Below are 21,244 nucleotides of genomic sequence, written 5' to 3' on the forward strand. Positions count from 1 at the left end.
AATCACAGGATTTGTAATTCGGATTTACTTGGTCATCCGTGGACATCCAAGGCTTGCCGCTGCAGGTGAGTGTTCCCCACTGCCTCACTCGTCCGGCCTGCACCCAGGTTCGTTGGGGACATGCCGCAGCTCACACACAACGCGGATTACGCGGGAGCGCCTCCGCGGTGCATCCGTACTCGGCAACTTCACTTTCACTGCCCCACTGCCACGGCGACGTGTGTGTGTGTATATTTGTGCACTTGCTGTATGCAAGTGAAAAATAGCGGAGATAAGGAGAGGCGGAAAAAATTGCCAAATATCGGAGCGTCGTATGCAGACGATTATGTATGTAAATACGTATTGCAGCTCAGGATAGAGCGAGGGAGTAAAAAACAACAAATATATGTACGAATTAAATAAATTTGTAATTTTAGTAGCTGCGGACAGTTATTGTTGTAAATTTGTAAATATAAGTTTCGGAGTGAAGTGGACTGTATTTGTAGTATGTATGTAATGTAAACTGTAGCATTTAGCGGGAACACAGTAAACGAGAAGGAATTAAGAATAATTACTGTGGCTTAGGCATTTATTTAAAAAAACACTTTATGAATTTTGGAACCCGTAGATCTTGTATAGAAATTATTTGGATATAATTTCTCGATTTGGGGAAATGTCAGTGTTGACAGCGATTGTAGTTTTGTGGAGTGGACTGTATTGAATATGTATGTAAATGTAAATAAATGCTAGCGGGAACACAGTTAACGAAGAGGAATTGAGAACTATTGGAATTAAATTCTCACTGTGGCTATTGCATTTATTTATTTATTTAAACACACACTTTTGGATTTTGGCACAAATGTAGAAAATAATTACCGAATTATTTTGGATTTTTGGAAGGTATTATGCTGCCGTAGTGTCGGATTAATCGGACTTGGATTTAGACAATAATCATACAGAGAAGTTAAGACGAATTGAGTTTCGCAAAACCTAACTGTATGACCGGCAGCAATAATGTAATGGACTTATCTGGTGCGGTGTTAAAGCCACCGGAGCTGCTGGTGGATGAAATCCGGCTCGAAGGACCAAATGTTGGAGGGGGGCGGCTTTAAGTCTGAAATGCCCTCGATAAATAATAACACGTAGGACTTGTCGGGGTTTTACGCGACGTGCGTCTCGATGTTTATTGAGTAAGATGTAAATTGGTACTAACTATACAAAAGAAACTATAGCTAGGGAGAGCGGATTGGAAGCTCTTTGGACTGGAAGTCCGGAGGAAGAGGGAGAGAAAAGGATAGATATTTTTCCCATATTATTCCCATATTGTCGGCCTGTTTTCATTAAGAAATAGCTAATATCTACCATTATAAATCTATATCCTTACGTCTGACCGGATAAGGAGAATATTTTAATGATATGCTCCGTCTCACATCAGGTGGCCAGAGGCAAGGATAGGTGTCTTAAGATTTACATTTTAGAATACAACAAAAAGTACAGGTGGTTGTAAAGCGACCATAAAACGCGAATAGAATCATGTGCCTCGAAATTTCTTTTACAAATGGCCAAAGCTATTGGCTATTGAGAAACGTATTTCACTTAGAAGCTGACTGGAAAAAATATGTCCATTTAGTTTATGAAGGAACATCACGTCGTGGCAGGTCCGACGATCCTTAAGAGAGGGCAGGAAGGAGGAGGCAAAGTTGGTACCAGTCTAAACCCTGAAGAGCGAGCAAAAGGATTTTTTTCTGTACGATTCAATAAGGTCTTGATACTTTGTATATTGAGGGAACTATACATACGAAAAAGGCAAAAACCCCTTTAGCTTTACATACAATTATACCGATGTGATCGTTGAAGCTCAAGTTGTGGGTATATAGAACACCAAGATCCGTTACAGAATGGATAAGTTTAAGGACACTCGCCCCTATGGAATAGTTGCTATGGAAACCATTTGTATTTACATTTTAAGTTTTTAAGAAACAACAAATGCAACAGGACAACATGTTGCTCAAATCAGCTTGCAAAAGCTTAGGAAAGTCAGGTTTCGGAAGAGGCAAACATAGTTTAACATCATCAGCGTACATCATGACGTAAGAATGGAGAACAACTTGGGGCAGGTCATTCATAAAAATGCAGAATTGAAGAGGACCGAATTTGGGAATCGCACTAAATTTTACTTTACCTCTATAGTATCCAATATTTCATTTCCTGCCCATTTTATGAAGGGTAATGATAAAAGATTGCTTTCAAACTTCGGGGAAAACGAATGCTGAAGTGATAACTCAAAAAGTCCAGACAGTGGTCTACATAATGCGCTAGCACAATTTTCACGCCAGAAAGGCGCTTAATTTCTGGAGGCAGTGTGATCCCGCTACCAGCCTCCAATGATCCCGTAAGCGCTCTCCTTCTCTCCCTCTTCCTCCGGACTTCCAGTCCATAGAGCTTCCAATTAGCTCTCCCTAGCTTTAGGTTTTGTTCTTTGTAATTAGTACCAATTTACTCCTTCATAAATAAACATCCCGACGTGAAAAAATCCGAAAGTCTACGTGTTATTATTTCGAGTGCATTTCAGCTTAAAGCCGCCCCCTCCAAACACACAATTTCTCAGAACCCAGCTAGGTACAAGATCTGGACCAGAGGAGAAGGAAAGTTTGATTGTTCTGAGATTATGAAGTACATAATTTTCGCTGATTAAAGGCATAGATATGCAATTGGAGTGCGAAAGTGGAACAAAATACTCTGAGTTAATATCGAAATTTATTTGTGAGTATGTAGTCTGAAAGAATTTTGCGAACAGGTTTGGGATATCAGGCTCATTAGAAGCGGAGGCATTATTGAAGTGTAGACATGATGGAAATTGTTGAGACTTCCGCTTTAAATTTGAAAACGCGTAAAATGGTTTTGTATTAGTCTGAAACTCAATTTTGAAACTCAACTTTTGATTTAAGTGCTTTCTATAGCATTCAGAATTGGGTGTTAAAAAATTTGAACGAGCACTTAAATATCTCGAATGGGCGATTTGAAGACCAGTTTTAGTTCTTAAATAATCTGAACTTAAAATTTTTTAGATAAGAAAGTCGACGAGAAAACTAAGGGGGCTTATGAGAAACATCTGGTGAGAGAAATGAAGGGTCGACTTGGAGACCAGCTTTACTATACTTCTCAAACAGTCTGCATTAAAAATTTTTTAAATAAGAAAGCCGACGAGAAAACCAAGGGGGCTTATGAGAAACATCTTTTGAGGTAATTGAAGGGACATACATGTCAAGAACTGAGTACACAATGCCATAGAAACGTCTAACAATGTTTGAGGGATCATCTGTGGGATCAATCAGTTAAGGATAACTCGTAGCTAATTTCTGTAAAATTAGTTTTTCGAAAGCAACGAAACGTTGCAGGCTCAGCTTCCGGACACAATATTAATGGAGTGGAGGCTTCAAGGGTTAGCTCCAAAGTGCGGTGATAAGTGTCATAGGACTAGAAAGAGGGTCAATTCTATTGACGTAGGCATTGGCAAACTCAGAGACAAAGATGAGATCTAAGACATTGTTACTGAAGTTCCCAACGAAATGTAATTGTCCCAATGAGAGGTCAAAGAGACCATGAATTAAATCGTGGGGTGATGTTGGAACAAGAACATTAGCATCAGGTAAGGCCATCCAAGAAACGGAGGGCAGATTGAAATCACCCATGATCATAAGGTGGTCATTAACACCAAGTGAAGAATGAATTTCTTGAATTGCGGCGAACAGACCGACCAAAACAGAAATCGAAAAGCGCACATATAAAAGCCTTTATCTAAGTGCCTAAAAATAAGAAGTTTGTGTTATTGCGCCAACAACAACACTAAGGCGATGCAGCGATAAGAGGTAAACACAATACACAAGAACAGAAAGACAATTGTAAAACCGAAATTGTTTTACGACGATAAAGACACAGACTTTATTTAAAATGGTCCAGTTGCTTATTGATTATAAAGGTCACGGAAACACCGACAATAATGTGCGAAAAAACGAGAATAGTTTTGTCAAGGAGCATATAAAGTACAGCTAATTTAATTGATCGAGCCAAGGGAAATATTTTTGGATTAGGGCATTTATAATTTTTTGCCTGAAAAAGACCTGAAAGGATATAGTAAAAATAGAAATAAGGATATCGAGGACATCGAGGATAAAATTGGATAAATCCTTAACTCGTTAATACTCTCGCCGATCCAGCTGATCTCCATCTGGAAGATGGGATTGGCGAGTTTTCCTAGCTCATTATAATTTTAGTCAGAAGTTTGCAACGCAAAGAAGGAGATGGTTACGGCCCTATGAAGTATAAATATTCTTGATCAGCATTGACAACCGAGTCGATCCAGCCATATCTGCCTGTCAGTCTGTCCGTTTTTACATAACTAGTCCATGACATGAAATAAACAAAATTTGCAGATAGTCTTCAGAATAATCGGAAGGACAGGGTCGGTAAGATCTGGCCAAGAAACATTAGAAGTAAGGGTGGCTTGATGTGATGCGCCTTCTTAAATACCCTCTCAACATTGGATAACACGTTTTTATATATATAGTTTTTTGTTTTAACATATTTAACTTTAATTTTAATTCACAAATCCGAAGCATCGCAAAATTCTTTTATGAACCTAAATTAAGCTATTTTCAAGCATGTATATAAACTACCCAAGTCATAACGAAATATCTCCAAACTCAATAATATATGCTGCGGCTAAATCATTATTAAGGAAGTTCGCCTCAACCGGAACTCCTCATTGCCATGGAGCAAGGGTCCGTCGACCTAGCTTTAATCCAGGGTACTTTGGTATCGGAATGGAGAGTCCTTGACAGAGAAAAGTCCCTAGGGACACTGTAAATGCGCTCCGCGTATCATGCCAGGAAGAGGACCAAGACTTCTTGATGGAACGCAATTACCGTAGGGAATTCTTCAAAATTGCTAAATATGCGATAGATGAGACAATCAATAAGGAATAAAAAAACCTACTCAGGGCACAAATAAGCTCATGACCACAAAACCGTTTTAGCCCATTCATATATGACAGAGCATTTTCTCAGTATTCCGAATCTGGAATAAGATTTCAGGATACTTTTTGTGGAAGATATTAGCAAAGTTTAGCTTTTTTCGTTTTATGCATCACAAACAAAAATTGATCAATTGGCCGGCCTTCAGAAAATATTACACAAAAAACATAAAACCAATGGTCATGGTTTTTAGCTTTAAATGATAGATACATTCATAAACTTTAAAAAACACTAAAAAAAAGCAGTTTGGTTTGTTCTTGTACAAATAACCGCTCTTGCAACATGGCTGCTCCATCTGAGCCGTTTATTGCATCTGCGGCATGAAAAGTCAAGAAAAGATATAAAATCAATTGATTAAAGTTCAGAAATGCTTTGTCTATTAGAAATACCACACATATAGGCTTATTTTTATGTTAGGTTTGGTTTATCCGGACGGTCCTCATGGGGCCATGCATAGGCCAATATAGCCATTAGTTATACAGGGAAATTCCTGAATGGACCAATAGACTATTTATGCGGGTTTCTAGATCCTTGAAAATCAAGGTGTTTTTCGAAAATGCAAGGAGTTCGCCTGGCTTCCTCTTGGAGGCATCTTTTAGCGATGCCATAACCGGAGAGCCTAGATATCCCATCCTTGCCCTCGTTAGGGCCAGACATTTGCAAATGAGATGCCCCAAGGTTTCGGTTGCCTCGGATTCATAACATTTCCGGCATTTGACGTTGTTGGTAATACTCAGCGTGACTGCATGTGCAGCAGACAGGCAGTGACCCTTTAGAATACCCACTAACATTCTGCAGTCCTTCCGCAGAATATGCAGCATGAGTGAGTTTCTCGTTGTGCTCTTTGCACATGATTTTTAATATTCTACAGGTTGCGGAATTACTCTTCCACCTGCTTATTGCGCTTGCGTCAGCTCGTCTCTCAAGCTCGCTTTGGAGCGTTCTTAGGGAGACAGGGACGTTTTCTGCTCTTTCAGTCGCCAGTCCGACGCCTTCAATTTCGTCCGCGGACTCGTTACCGTCTATGCTTTGGTGGCTGGGAACCCAGTTGATCCTCATTGATTTAGTCGTGCTCTGGCTTTCTAGCGACCTCCTCATTGCCACTTGGTTCTCTCCATAAGCTTATTATACGTGTTCTTCTCCATGGCCACACTTAGACTTAATACAGCAGAATCGAAAGCACCACCGATATGTAGACCCAATGCATTACAGCGAGTGAGAGGCCCCATGTGCTGCTAAGCATCTTCTTGGATGCATATGGTTATGGTGGCCTTTTTTACCGTCTCTACTACATTTGCTCTCCACGTCAGCTTGCTGTCAAGTACAATGCCGAGGTATTCGACTTGTGTTTAAGGGGTCGGCATGGTTTTGTTAATTTTCGGGGGGATCCATTGCGGCACCTTGTATCTCTTGGTGAAGAGAATAAGGTCCGTCTTATCCGCATTGATATTGAGTCCTACCTTCTCCGACCAGTCACAAATCTCCCTGAGTGTTGTTTCCATGATCGAGCTGAGGGTCGATGGACAGACTCCCGTGATAATTATGCTTATGTCATCCGCATAAGCTGTTATCTTTGGTGCTTTCCTCTCGAATCTCTTGATTACCACCAGATTCCATAGGAGGGGCGACAGAACCCCACCTTGCGGTGTGCCTCCGTGAGCTCCTCTCACCATGGAAGCGGTGCCCCAATCTGATTGTACCCGCCGGCAACTTAGAAGATTTTTTATCCACAAGTTGATAGCGGGGGACGAGTTGGTCGATTCTAGACGATCCATTATTGCGTCCGTGCTAACGTTGTTGAATGCCCCGGATAGGTCCACGAACACTCCAAGTGCATACTCCTTATTGTTTAGGGCTCTCTCAATGGTGGCTACCAACGAATGTAGTGCCGTCTCCACTGATTTCCCCTTTGTGTAGGCATGCTGGTTGGTCGACAGTTGTCTCCCTACATCGTTCCTGATGTATAGGTCCAGCAGCTTTTCCAGCGTTTTAAGTAGGAATGAGGTGAGGCTTATCGGTCTGTAATCCTTGGGGCTCATGTGGCTGCACTTTCCTGCTTTGGGCAGGAAGACAATCCGAGAGGTCCTCCATTGGATAGAGATATAGCCCGTGCTTAAACAAGCCGTATAAATTGCGTAGAGCCATGGGGTGATCACTTCCTTGGTCGCCTGTAGCATGGCTGGGAATATTCCATCTAGTCCTGGTGCTTTTATCCTCGCAAAGGAGTCTATAGCCCAGTGGATTCTACTAGAGGATATTAGATGTTTTGGGAGATGCTCTTTTCCAGTTGCTAGGTCCTGGTGCTTATTTGCATCAGGTACCTCAGTGCATCCTGGGAAATGCACATGCATTAGTGCTGTTAGGGCCTCTTCGCTGCCCTCAGTCTGCTGTCCGCCGTCGCGTTTGAGCTGACTCTGTAAGGATGGCTGCTTCGATAGCAGCTTCCGGAGTCTAGCAGTTTCCGGGGCAGTCTCTATATTGGAGCAGAAGTTTCTCCATGAGTTTCTCTGCGCCTTGCGTATTTCCTTCTTGTAGTCCCTAAGTAGGAGCTATAGACATAAGGTTAGCGTGTAGACCGTTCCGTACAAGTACGGCGGTTCTATTCCTGCTTACCGTTGGTGGATGGAGCAAATTGTAATTTGCGGACTTCAGTCCGGCGATGGCATTGCCTGAGGCGTTCCATGGCTCCTGGACCAAAGCTATGTCGGCGGATCCTTGCTCCATGGCTATGAGGAGTTCCGCCGACGCGACCTTGCTCTTATGGAGGTTGAGCTGCAGCACCCTGACTGTCATGGGTACTGGCCTCACCTCCATACGACGGGTTGACTACTACGGTCAGGTCACCGTCCTCTCCTTCGTCGGACTCATCCAGCGGCATTAACCGGTCGGCATCCACGGTGGTTTCCAGACCTAGGTCCTTCTCCACCACATCTGCCTTCAGGGTGTGAGCAACCTTATCCCCGGGGTGGCGCTTTTTGAGGCGCAGGTATACGCTACCCATGCCCCACGCCATCTTCCCGTATCTAGGATAAAGGATGTCCTCTGCCTCCTTGTTTATCTGGAGGACTGCACTTTGCCCCCCTCCTTGGGTGATGGGGCCGCAACGTGCAGAACCTTCCAGTCCGCGGTTGGGATATTCGGGTTCTGACGCTGCAGCAGCTTCTGCGCCCGGTCCGCTTGGATTGCGATGGGGAAGAGTACCTTCGATCTTGGAGTGGATGGGATTAGTTCCCGGTCCACCACCTCTAGCTTGGCTCCCTCCCACAGCGCCTTCAACTGGCGGACCGCTTGCGTCAGCCACTTTCTCGTCGGGTCATCCATGCACTTTAGGATTTTGACCCCATTTAGCCACCCAGCGCCATCGAAGGTGGGCATGGGAGCTTCGGGATCATCCTCCATCCGTGCGAACAATGACTCAACGAGCCGCGCATGCACCATCTTCCACTGCGCCTCGGTCATTTTGCCGGCTTCATGTGCCACGATCAAGTGTTGGTCACATCACTGACTTTTGCGGTTTTTTTTTTGGGATTTTTCGCCATTTGGGGAGGGCCTGCTTCCTTAGGCCCGCGTTCCTGCTTGCTCCCCGGTTCGTCCATAGAGGCGCTTTCGGTTGAGCGTTGCCTTTTGTTGGCAAGCGTCTCCTCCACCTCGTCGGACTCATGTGGGGGAGTTTGGCGAAGTGAAGCCTCCTCCAGCGATTTTCTCCTCAGCCAAGGTAAGCTTTGCCTTCTCCTCTGGGGATAGGGCGGCTTTTTTCTGGAGCCGATCCCGGATGCGGAGGGCAGCCTTGTACAGCGCCTTGGCCATCATTCCCTGGCTTGACCGCTTTGGCCCGTCCCTGCGCTGGGAGCTGATGCCTAGTTTCGGTGAGTGGAGAAGCTGCACGCTCTCAAGGTCCGAGTCTGTATCGACTATGGCACGTGAGCGGCTCAACTTTCCCTGCGTAGTTTTTTCGGCAGTAGCGTTGCAACTGACATGACCTGCTCCCGTCACATCAGAGGTGTAACCACTGGCGACACGCAAAGAGGATTGCTCCCCCGGTGCACGCCGGTGGTAGCGGTCACGCCTTCCAGCGACGTTTGGGCTGACATCCCAGTCCTGGTTTCTTCCTTTAAACCCTCCAGAATGGTTTGTTTTTCAGGGGTACCACCCACTTGCGTTTTATGGCTTCCGCCAGGCACCTCTACCCATGGCTAACGGCTCACTTCCTTAGGCTTTTTAGGGCAGAAGGAGTTGAACCGTGGCCTTTGCTAGACACTATATTATCGCGGACGGGGCAATCAGCAATGCATTACCCCTGTCCGGGCTAATATAGTGCCCATTGCCCAGCCGGCACCCTCGGGGAGGGTTCAGATGGAGGATTTTTGCCATGTTTTAGATCAATCGGAAATCCCATTAAATCGAGTGTTCGAACAAGAAGAGAATGGTTAACAGAGTCAAATGCTTTACTGAAATCAGTATAGATTACATATGTCTGAAAGTTATTTCGGTAGCCCTTTATAATAAAGGAAGTGAGCTCCAAAAGATTGATTGTAATTGATCTTCGCCTAATAAAACCATGTTAACATGGAGAAATAATTGACCTACACAGGTGCTGCAGTTGAGGAGTAATAACATTTTCGAACAGTTTAGGGATGGCCGACAACTTAGAGACTCCTCTGTAATTGTTGGCCTCCAATTTGCTACCTTGTGGAGAAGAATAACGAATGATTCCTTCTAAATAAGGAGAAATTGGGAGGTTTCTAAGGATAAGGTAAACAATTTGAGAAGGGGATTGCACAGGGCTTCGGCACAATTCCTAAGCACACAGCCTGGTATTCCGTCGGGACCTGGTAAAAAAAACTGGCTTAACTCAATGAAGATCTAAAAGCTTTCGTTTAAGGTAGGACTGAAGATTTAGTTCGCTTTGGAAATGATGTAAGAATAAGCCTGATTTGGGTCTATTAAGTTGGAGTAAGTGGTTTAAAAAAACAGAGCAAAAAGATCGGCTATTGCCTGATCACTATCTACTGTTGTATTATCAAAAGAGAGCGTTTAGATTTAACAAAATTATAAAACTGTTTTGGGTCCTCAGAAAACTGGGATCTGCTACGAGTCAAATAATTATTGTAGCACTGCGCGTTATGTACGGTAAAAGTGGATAGAGCTGATAAATATTTAGATAGGACAGTTGGAGAACCGGTACGTTTAACTTTAGCATACAGATTTGATTTTTTATTTTCGAGGCTGGTCAACTCTTTGGTAAACCATGGAGGTTTATTTGATGTAGACGGACAGTATAACGGAACACATTCAATGAAAAAGGAATTCATAGCACTGTAAAAAATATCCACGGCTTCCGCCATGTCAGTGCATATATATAGATCAGACCAGTTGTAATCAATTATGAAATTATTTAGCCTTACGAAATCCGTCTTGCTAAAGCAGAAGAATTCTTGGGCTGGACGGTCAGATTTATTTCGTGGAACACTCACAATGTCGATAGTCACATCGAAAGTAGGATGATAGGGATCTTCGGGTTGCGTCAGGGGCGCCACCCTAGCTAAACTAGCCGGATTAGAGACAAAGCAAAAAATAAGCAAGCGATCTAAGGAATTTCGTACATGGTTGACTTGGTTTTTTTGCGCCTAGGAGACTCATTTAATAGCTTGATGCTATTAAATTGAGTATCCAGCGCCAAGAGCATATCTTGAGTTTTGCGAAAACTCAATAATAGCTCTTTAAAACCACCCCTGGTTTGCCGCATAAAAGACATATTTTCCCTCTCCACCTCGCGGCAGGCCTCACAGCAGTAGCGTACGCCGTATTCTTGGCCACGTCATCTACTGTCCGTGCAGTAATACCAATGCACTTGGGATGCACTATATTATCACACAGCTAACTGGTGACGGTGATTTCGCCGTAAATAATATTTTTTTACAGGATTTAGCGAAGCAGACCAAATTAGCAGACATCTTAGTGTACTTCGTTAATTAAGAGAGGGCGTAAGGGTTTAAGTGCAGCGGCACTGGAACAGCAGGAGAGCAAAAGATCGGGAGAGCGTGAGTTAAGCACTGAACTAAAAACCGTTTATAGCTGTCGCGACGACGCAAACAACAACAAACGCAATAGGCACAAAAGGGAATGCAAAAAGAATGCAAAGCAACCGCAGCAGCCCAAACTTAAATGTAATTTAAAATGAATTAAACAACACAAAATGAATTAAAAACACCAAATATGAATTGTTAATAAACCTCGGTGGTTTTTAGGCAAAATACTACACAAATCGGGAGCGCAAGAAAAAAACACGTCCGTTCACTTTGCAAGGAAGAATAGAAACGAGCTGTATATATTGCGTAAAGCCTTAGGGTGATCACTTCCTTGGTCGCCTGCAGCATGGCTGGGAATATTCCATCTAGTGCTGGTGCTTTTACCCTCGCAAAGGAGTTCATAGCCCAGTGGATTCTACTAGAGGATATTAGATCTTTTGGGAGATGCTCCTCTCCAGTTGCTAGGTCCTGGTGCTTATTCGCATCGGGTACCTCAGTCCATCCTGGAAAATGCGCATGCATTAGTGCTGTTAGGGCCTCTTCGCTGCCCTCAGTCTGCTGTCCGCCGTCGCGTTTGAGCTCACTCTGTATGGTTGGCTGCTTCGATAGCAGCTTCCGGAGTCTAGCCGTTTCCGGGGCAGTCTCTATATTGGAGCAGAAGTTTCTCCATGAGTTTCTCTGCGCCTTGCGTATTTCCTTCTTGTAGTCCCAAAGTAGGACTTTGTATTCCTCATTGATTATATCATCTTTCGCCTGCTTGGCGATTTAAAAGAATTCTTTGAGTTTGTTGCGTCGAAGTGAATGGTCCTTATTCCACCAGGGTGGCCTGGTCCTCTTTCTCGTGTACGATATAGGGCATGATGCGTGGTACTCATCTAGCAGTTCTTTGGAGAGGGACTCTTTCTAAAGACTTATCTATGTCTTCCGCGAACTATGGATTCTACTATGCCCGGAGAGGTTACGAGCCGTGTCGCAATAGTCTCCTTGAACTTTCCCCAGTTCGTATTCCGGGGGTTCCTGAAGACTCATTGTTTTGGAGAGTGTTCGAATGCGTTTTGGAACCGTATGTAGTTATGATTTGAAAAGGATGGTCCCTCAAGGACTCTCGATTCCGATACCAAAGTACCTTGTTCCCTTACAAGAATAAGATCTAGCACGTTTGAGGAGGTGGGACCTACAAAGGTGTGCTCCTCCCCCACGTTTGCTATACTCAGGTTGGTTTAGAGTATAAAGTCTAAGACTGACTCACCTCTGTCGTTTATGTCGGGGCTGCGCCATACGAGCAGTTGCTGGTCCTTCGGGCTCGCTTTTAACAGGCTTCTGAGTTCTTCTGGTTGGGCCATCCTGCCGTGTGCCATGTAGTAGAAAGCTACCAAAAGCATCACCTCCGATATCTGGGATTTAGGATGGCCTCTGCCTCTTTGTTTATCTGGAGGACTGCACTTTGCCCCCCCTCCTTGGGTGATGGGGTCGCAACGTGCAGAACCTTTCAGTCTGCGGTTGGTATATCCGGATTCTGACGCTGCAGCAGCTTCAGCGCCCGGTTCCCGGTTTTGACACTATTTAGCTACCTAGCACTATCAAAGGTAGGCATGGGAGCTTCGGGATCTCCCTCCATCCGTGCAATGACTCAACGAGTCGCGCATGCACTATCTTCTACCGCGCCTCGGTCATCTTGCCGGCTTTTTCGCTTCTGTCAATGAGTGCCACGATCAAATGTCGTTTGGTCACCGCATTGACCTTTGCGGTCTTGTTGGGCTTTTTCGCCATTTGGGGAGGGCCTGCCTCCTAAGGCCCGCGTTGCCGCTTGCTCCCCAGTGCGTCCATACAGGCGCTCTCGGCTAAGCCTTGCCTTTTGTTGGCAAGCGTCTCCTCCACCTTGTTGGCGAATCCGGCCGTCGATATCAGGTGGGGGAGTTTGGAGAAGTGAAGCTTCCCACCAGCGATCTTCTCCTCGGTCTAGGTAAGCCTTACCTTCGCTCTGGGGATAGGGTATATTTTTTCTGGAGCCGATTCCGGATGCGGAGGGCAGCCTTGTACTGCGCCTTGGCATCCATCGCCTCGCTTGACCGCTTTGGACCGATCCTGTGCTGGGAGCTGGTGCGTGGATTGGGCGAGTGGAAAGGTTTTTTTCATCTTCTTTGGAGGGCTGCACTCTCTCAAGGTCCGAGTCTGTATTGATTATGGCACGTGAGCGGCTTAACTTCCCCTGCGTCGTTTTTGGCAGTAGCGTTGCAACTGACATGACCTGCTCCCGTCACATCAGAGGAGTAACCGCTGGCCACATGCTGAGATGATTGCACCTCCCCATACCCGCCGGTGGTAGCGGCCATGCATTTATAGGGTGTCAAAGTAAACAAATATTTTTTTTTCAATGAAGGCAATTTTTTTAAAATATTTTTTATTTAATTTTTTATCTTTATTTTTATGTATTTGCTCAGATAAAAATAATTTGAAAACTGAAAATTTTTTTTTTTTTTTCAAAGTGTAACCGCCACGTGCTACAGTTAGTATATTTTTTGGTTAGTATGAAGCTGAGTCGGTATTTTGGTACATTTAACCCTGAGTAGTTTTGGTTTATGCTGTTGAATTTCCGGGGACGCAGCTCGACGCAGCAGATGTAAGTTGATTTTGGTCCAGAATAGATCCACAAAGGTCGTAGTTATAGTGTGTATAGTGCCCATCCAAAAAAGATATAGACTACTTTAGCCAGAAAAAAGTGAAAAAAAAAATGGACACCTGGCAGGTAGCGATTTACCTGTGCAAGCCCTAACCCAATTCCCATTTTTTTGGGATTGGGTTACAGTTTATGAATGTGTCTATTATTTAAAGCAAAAATCATGGCGATAGGTAATATAGTTTTTGTGTAATATTACCTGAAAGTCAACCAATTTTCCCTTTTTTTCTTATGATGCAAAAATGGAAACAAAGTTCAACTTTGAATACTCATATCCGAAAATTGATTTTACAGCAGATTCTGAATCCATGGGAAATTTCCTGTCATATAAGTATGGTTAAAATCGTTTTTGCGACAACGACTTTTTCGATTTTTGTTCTCATTTAGCGTTGGAAAAATCATATCTTTTGATCCAAATAAGGTAATCGAATAATTTAAACGGCATTGGACAGGTAATTCTTATAAAATGTATATATGTACTGCATAATGTACCACGCCCACAAATTCGGCTTTTAAAAAGGTATCAAAGTAAAAAAAAAATATTTTTTTTCAATGAAAACAATTTTTTAAAAATATTTTTTATATAAGTTTTTATCTTTATTTTTTATGTATTTGCTCAAATAAAAATAATTTGAAAAGTGAAAAAAATTTAAAATTTTTTTTTTAATTCAAAGTGTAACCGCCACAAAACCGTGCGCGCTACAGTTAGTATATTTTTTGGTTTTTTTTTTTCGCAGACGCAGCTTGACGCAGCCGATGAATGTTAATTCTGGTCCTAGAAAGATCCACGTAACTTATAGACATTGTGTGGTCGGTGGCTTTCATCGACTTCAGAAGTTATAGACTACTTTAGGCAGAAAAAGGTAAAAAAAATGGACACCTGGCAGGTAGCGATTTACCTGTACAAGCCCAAACAGTTTTTTTTTTTTTAGGTTCTTTAATTGATCATGAATGTATCTATCATTTAAAGTAAAAACCACGGCAATTTTTATATGGTTTTTGTGTAATATTGCCTGAAAGTCGTCCAATTCACCCATTTTGTTTTGTATGATGCAAAAAACGAAAGAAAGTTCAACTTTGAATGCTCATATCTTCTACCCAAAAAAAAATTTTAAAATATATTTTTTTGCAGATTCGGAATCCTTGGGAAATTTTTGCGAACATGACTTTCTCGATTTTTGCAATGCTAATTGTTCGTGAGGCGCTACTGTGCACCCTACCATACGTTACGGTATTCAATTCGATAGTGCTTAAGGGTTGCGATGGCGAAGCTCTCCAAAGGATGCATTGAAATCTGCAATCCTGGGCTGACACGTTGACTTGGCGGAACATCTTGATTACATCAGCAGTGATTGCATAGCGATGTATACGAAAACGAAGAAGCAATGTATAAAGATCTGGCTGAATAGTCGGTCCGAGCATTAAGGGGTTATATACAGTTGTACCGCGCAAAAAAATGCAATTTTGTCGATTTTTTTTTGACATCATAAAAAATATTTATCAAAAATGTTTTGCCGACGTTGTTTAGTACATGTTTCTAGGTACTTTATAAAATTTTTTCATAAAAAAATATTAAATATTAAAAATGTTATGGCCGAATTCCAAGATCGTCTTTTTTTCGATGGTGACTTGCGGTGAACATCATATCCCGAGAACGGTTCATCCGAAATCAACAATTCAAAAAAATTTCGTTAGTATATTGTATTGCCTAGTCCTCTAGACCATGGATTTGAAAAAATTTTGATTAAAAAAAAAATGGCGACGGTTCGTTCTTCGTTAGAGGACTAGCTATTGTTATAAAAAATAAGTGGTCAAAATTTGGTGTTGATCGGATTAATAGTTTTTTAGTTATCGTGTCCACCGCAAAGGTAACTTCGAAAAAAAACGATTCTGAGATAATCGCGTTTAAAGTTTCAAGTTTGTTCCGGCCGACGTGCAGGTCGTGCGCTATAAATAGCTACAACTTCGGTTCTAAAGCTCCGATCTTTATGAATTTTTGTGAGAGTATTCTCAATAGTATATACTTGAAGAATATGCAATAAAAACAAATCGATTTTTTTTATCATCACAACTGTATATAACCCCTTAAAAGATCGTTGAGTGATCTCTGGGAAGTTGTTGTTGCAAGATGCGTCAAAAACCACTCTAAGCTTCGTTGATGTGCTATTTGGCTTTAGCACGCAGTGGTGGGAAATATAATAAAGCGGAGTGTTTAACTGCGGCTTACTCACGAGACTTATGTGTATCAGGTCTTTGAACTCCTGCATGAATTGGACATACTCGCCCATACCTCAGGCCGTTTGCCTAGGATGCGTTTGAGCTGAGGTTGAATAGAATTTATAGATTCCAGAGTTCTATGGCGCTCAGTAAGGAAAGAATCTAATTCTAGCCACGTCGGAATTTCAGTTTTATTTGGTAAGGACTGCTCCCATAATGAGAGCGTCAGCATTGGAAGCTTCGTGGAACACAAATAAACCAATAGACAATCCCAATTATCCGTAGGAAGGCCGGACAGAGTTAGGGATGTGAGGCAATTTTGAATTGTATTTTGCAGCCCCTTCAAGGCTGCCGAGGACTCACGTTCAATGGACTGAATATTCAACAATTTCTTCAGTTGGCTGTTTACCAACGCGCGTTTATTTTCGAAACGCTCAGATAGGTTTTTCCGTCGTTGGTCAGTGGCGAATTTGAAACTATGGAATGAGCTTCACCACTCGTCTTGGCATTTAAATAGAACAACTTTTCTACAGGGGTCAGCGTAGAATTGTCGATATAGACCGCTGTGAAAAGGTCCCGGAAAGTCGGCCAGCGAAGATAATCGCCCGAGAAAACTTCCGTTTCGCACGGAGGAAGCCGACAGCCAGACGAAAAGGAATTTTGGGGCGCAGGAGGTTGGACTGGAGCTGCTTTAGCAGAGATCGTATCGATCTGTTCCATGAACTTGGCGGCACACCGTTCATAAATGGAATAGGTGTCGTCGTATTTTGCCTTAAGGGTAGGCAAGGTGTCTGCAGCGCCCTCGAAGCCAACTGAAATTAGCTCTGAACAAGCTTCGTACTCTGTCTCGACCTTATCCCATAGCGCTCGGACTTGGTCGAGATGAATTTGGCAGGTGTATTTGGATGGAGTGGGTGCTGCTGGATTGCAGACTCTGGAGTCGAAGTGCCTCAGATGGTCACAAATTAAAGTAAATTTGTTCAAAATAGTAGAAGTCATTTTATATATTTTTTACGACAATTTACTGTAAATATATATTACGAAATAGTAATGTGTCGAAGTTTGATTGGGAATTTAGGAACTAATCGGACTCGTAATAATTATTTTTGAAATAATTATTATATATAATTATTTGTGGAAAATTGTATTTTTCTCGTATGGAATTTAAATCGAGAATATTTGAATTAAATACGGAATTGCGAAAATACGGTCACACTAATGCGTATATGGAAGCACACTTGGATTTCTAATTTAATCGGTTAGTTGGAATTTTAATATAAAATAATTTAAAATTATTTTATTTGTCTGGTCTTATTTGATTGACCGGTGCTGTATTTCGGAACCAATACGTGTGTGTGTGTATATTTGTGCACTTGCTGTATGCAAGTGAAAAATAGCGGAGATAAGGAGAGGCGGAAAAAATTGCCAAATATCGGACCGTCGTATGCAGACGATTATGTATGTAAATACGTATTGCAGCTCAGGATAGAGCGAGGGAGTAAAAAAACAACAAATATATGAACGAATTAAATAAATTTGTAATTTTAGGAGATGCGGACAGTTATTGTTGTATGTATGTAGTTATATTGTTGTAAATTTGTAAATATAAGTTTCGGAGTGAAGTGGACTGTATTTGTAGTATGTATGTAATGTAAATAAATGCTAGCGGGAACACAGTAAACGAGAAGGAATTAAGATTAATTCGAAATTGGAAAGTTTTACTGTGGCTTAGGCATTTATTTAAACAAACACTATGAATTTTGGAACCCGTAGATCTTGTATAGAAATTATTTGGGAAATGTCTATGTTGACAGCGATCGTAATCTTGTGGAGTGGACTGTATTGAATATGTATGTAAATGTAAATAAATGCTAGCGGAAACACAGTTAACGAAGAGGAATTGAAAACTATTGGAAATAAATTCTCACTGTGGCTATTGCATTTATTCACATACACAATTTGGATTTCGGCACAGATATTGAAAAATGTAGAAAACGAATATTTTGGATTTGGAATTGGAACTTCTTATGCTGCCGTAGTGTCGGATTAATCGGACTTGGATTTAGACAATAATCATACAGAGAGATTAAGCCGAATTGAGCTTCGCAAAACCCAACTGTATGACCGGCAGCAATAATATATTTGAACTTATCTTGTGCGGTTTTAAAGCCACCGGAGCTGCTGGTAGATGCGACGAAAAATCCGGCTCGAAGGACCAAATGTTGGAGGGGGGCGGCTTTAAGTCTGAAATGCACTCGAAATAAGAACACGGAGACTTGTCGGGGTGTTACGCGACGTGCGTCGGGATGTTTATTTATGCAGAAGTAAATTGGTACTGAATACAAAGTCGAAACTAAAGCTAGGGAGAGCGGATTAGAAGCTCTAGGGACTGGAAGTCCGGAGGAAGAGGGAGAGAAAAGGAGAGCGTACGGGATCACACTGGCTCCCGAAACTAAACGCCTTTCTGGCGTGAACACTCATATCTTCGACAAAAAAATCTTAACATTTATTTTATTGCAGATTCTGAATCCTTGGAAAATGTTCGGTCGAATAAGTTTGGTTAAAATCGAATTGTGCTACTGTGCGGCGTTTCACCAATTTTAAGTTCAATTTGACTTCAATTTGGGTTGGGTTGGGTTGGTACACTAGGAGAAGTTTAGAGCTTGGTTGAGCAGATCCTGGCGCGATTTGTGATAAAAGGCTAGTGACGAGCGTCATCAACAACATCATCATCTGGAACATCTTTTCTAGCTGTGTTATGAGAACTGACATTTTTTCATCAGATCGCATGAGCATTTCTTCTTGCTGCTGCCATTGCTGACTAATCTGGATATTTCGCAGTTGCTGGAATGAATTTTGCTGTTGAGATTGTTGCTGTTGCTGGTTTCTGAATGTTGCTGTGGCCTTGGGTTTGTGTCCTACATCGGTTGCTGGGGCTGTCGGTTGTGTTTCCTTCGTTGGCTTTGCCCGTTCTGCTTCCGGTTCCTACTTTTTAGTGGAGGAAATTGTTGCAGCTGCTGTTGGCTTGTCTATTGCTGTGAGCTTGCCTATTGTGTTTGGCGAGATCCACCAGCCACGTACCCGTAAGATAGCGGGGCGCAATGCCTGTTATTTTATGTGTGATTTTAAGATTGGCACCGATAGCATTGTACGACATCGTCCTTTTTAAAAAGGAAGTTCGACTTGTATCCGTTGTAAGGCTTTCTTAAATATCCTCATCCGGGATGGAGTGATGCACACCTCAGATAACAATACGGTAGGATCTTTCCTCATTAATTTGCCAGGTATGAAATTTCACCTTTTTTTAAGGTAAGCGATTTAGTAATGGGTATGTACGCAACTGAGTCTGAATCCAAGAACGAAATCAGGTTTTCACAATTTTTGACCACAATTGGTGGTGGTTTGTAAGACGGTGAGGTTCTGTTTTTGCTTGAGGGCTGGTTTGGGCTAACATTGCGGCTAGTGGTGTTGCTATTGTTGCTGTTACTGGTGTTGACGCTGTTGCTTATGTTGTTGGTTAGAATGCTGTTGACTTGGCTGCTGGCGTCGGTGATGTTGCTGGTGCTGGTACTGGCTTGGTTAGCTTTGTTTTGGCCATGTTCATATCTGACAGTTCCGGGAACCGGTTGGCACATGCATTTGGTTTTGGGCTTTTTCCTAGTAATTTTGGAATTGCAACTGTTAGTGTTCGCACAGGAACACGTATAGATGTATATAGATAAAATGCATTTGTTAGCAATTAGGTCCCTGCAGCAGTAGACTGTCTTGCACTTGTGTGCATAGCTATAAGAAACCGCCACTTGAGCCTGTGTAATACAAGCAACCCGAAATATGACCTCCTGCGAGCGGTCTGGGTTTGTTTAAGATATGTGCTATCGGACTTAGAATATCGCACTTAGAATATTTCCCACGAGCGGGAACTGTCCGATGCGTGTGTTTAAAACTAAGATATACAATGTACATTCTCATGTTAGCTATTTAAGCTAGGATTTGAACGAAATAAAATCAGTTTGAAATATTAACTCAGCAAATGAAGACGTGTTCTTATTTGGGCGCTTTCAGTTAGTCTTGTCTTTTCATTTATTTTCGCGATTGGAACAACTAGAGGAACTTAGGGGCATTGACACCACGACCTTAGAAGTCGGATTTCCAAAAATAATAGCTTTTGCCACGGAGGTGGACTTGTAAATTGAGGCTTCACAATGAAGTTCGCAGCGATGCAAAAACGCGTCGGCACTCCACGAGAGCATTAAAAATTTGTTGATAATCTTCACAATCTCAAAACAATCAACCCTTTTCTTTTCTGGTGCAGATCTTGTACCTAGTTGACGAGACAAGCTGCAATCGCCGCAAACAACTGAGATCCGCGTGGTCCGGGAGTGCTGGCGCTGCGACTAGGGGCCCGCCTGTCAACAGGTGTCTGGGAGTGAGGGACTCTCCGTCGCTTGGGTCCTGGCTGAGAGCTCCGAGAGGTCGCAAGTTCATCACGGCCTCGATCCTGACGAGAATTGTTCAGCTCTTCGGCGTTGAGGAGTGCGCTGCTCAGCGCTTTTAGGAGAAAGTGCTTGGCAGTTTTGACACCTGCCTTCCATAGTCCGCCTATATGCTAAGCCCGAGGGGGTGTGAACGCAAATTCGCATCCGCTTCTTGATGCGAATTCGCGAATCACGTCCGCTTGCTTCTCGATCCGTTCGCGAAGAGCCAATGGCGACTCGCTCCGACGAAGCTCGTCGCGTTGTCTGTGGACATCCTCGGCGACCAATGAACCTTTGAAGAGCCAATAAAAAGAGATCAGTACTCAGATCTGACACAATTTCTAAGTAAACCGCCTTGGACGCAAAACAAACAAATAAGGCGAAGTAGGACTTATAAGGTGGCCTTCCTCAAATCTTTAATATCGTATAGAGCCACAAAAATCGACGCCACATATAGCAAATGGGCGGAGAGCTAAGAGCCTATCTGCGGGTAAATTTCCCATAATTTGCGTCATCAGTCGGGGCTTGCATTTGATGTAGCGCATGCGTGATCGAGCTGTCTGACTGCAGAGTTCCTGAGCGTTTACAGTCCAAATACGCTGTCGTGGGATTCTCACAAGTGCTCCAGGGCCAACATGAAAGTTAGAATGGTGCAAAAGTTTCTTATGGAAAGCTTCATTATATTCAGTCGGTGACAGAGTATTTTCGAAAACTATACTCTTGTCTTTGCATTTTCCTATAAAGCCGAACATATAAGCGAACACTCTAAGCAGCTTGTGTGACGAGAATCCCTCGATGACAACTAGCAAATCAGACGTTTGCACCGCAGCGGTC

At 42.8% G+C, this 21,244-nt stretch overlaps 1 protein-coding gene across 5 annotated transcripts in view; it reads left to right on the forward strand.

The window, feature by feature from the left end:
* nAChRalpha4 (nicotinic acetylcholine receptor alpha4) overlaps positions 1 to 21,244 on the forward strand; it is a 511,483-nt gene that overhangs the window by 289,777 nt on the left and 200,462 nt on the right. The window lies entirely within an intron of this gene.

This window comes from Drosophila kikkawai, chromosome 3R (assembly GCF_030179895.1).
Source record: "Drosophila kikkawai strain 14028-0561.14 chromosome 3R, DkikHiC1v2, whole genome shotgun sequence".
Classification (NCBI taxonomy): domain Eukaryota; kingdom Metazoa; phylum Arthropoda; class Insecta; order Diptera; family Drosophilidae; genus Drosophila; species Drosophila kikkawai.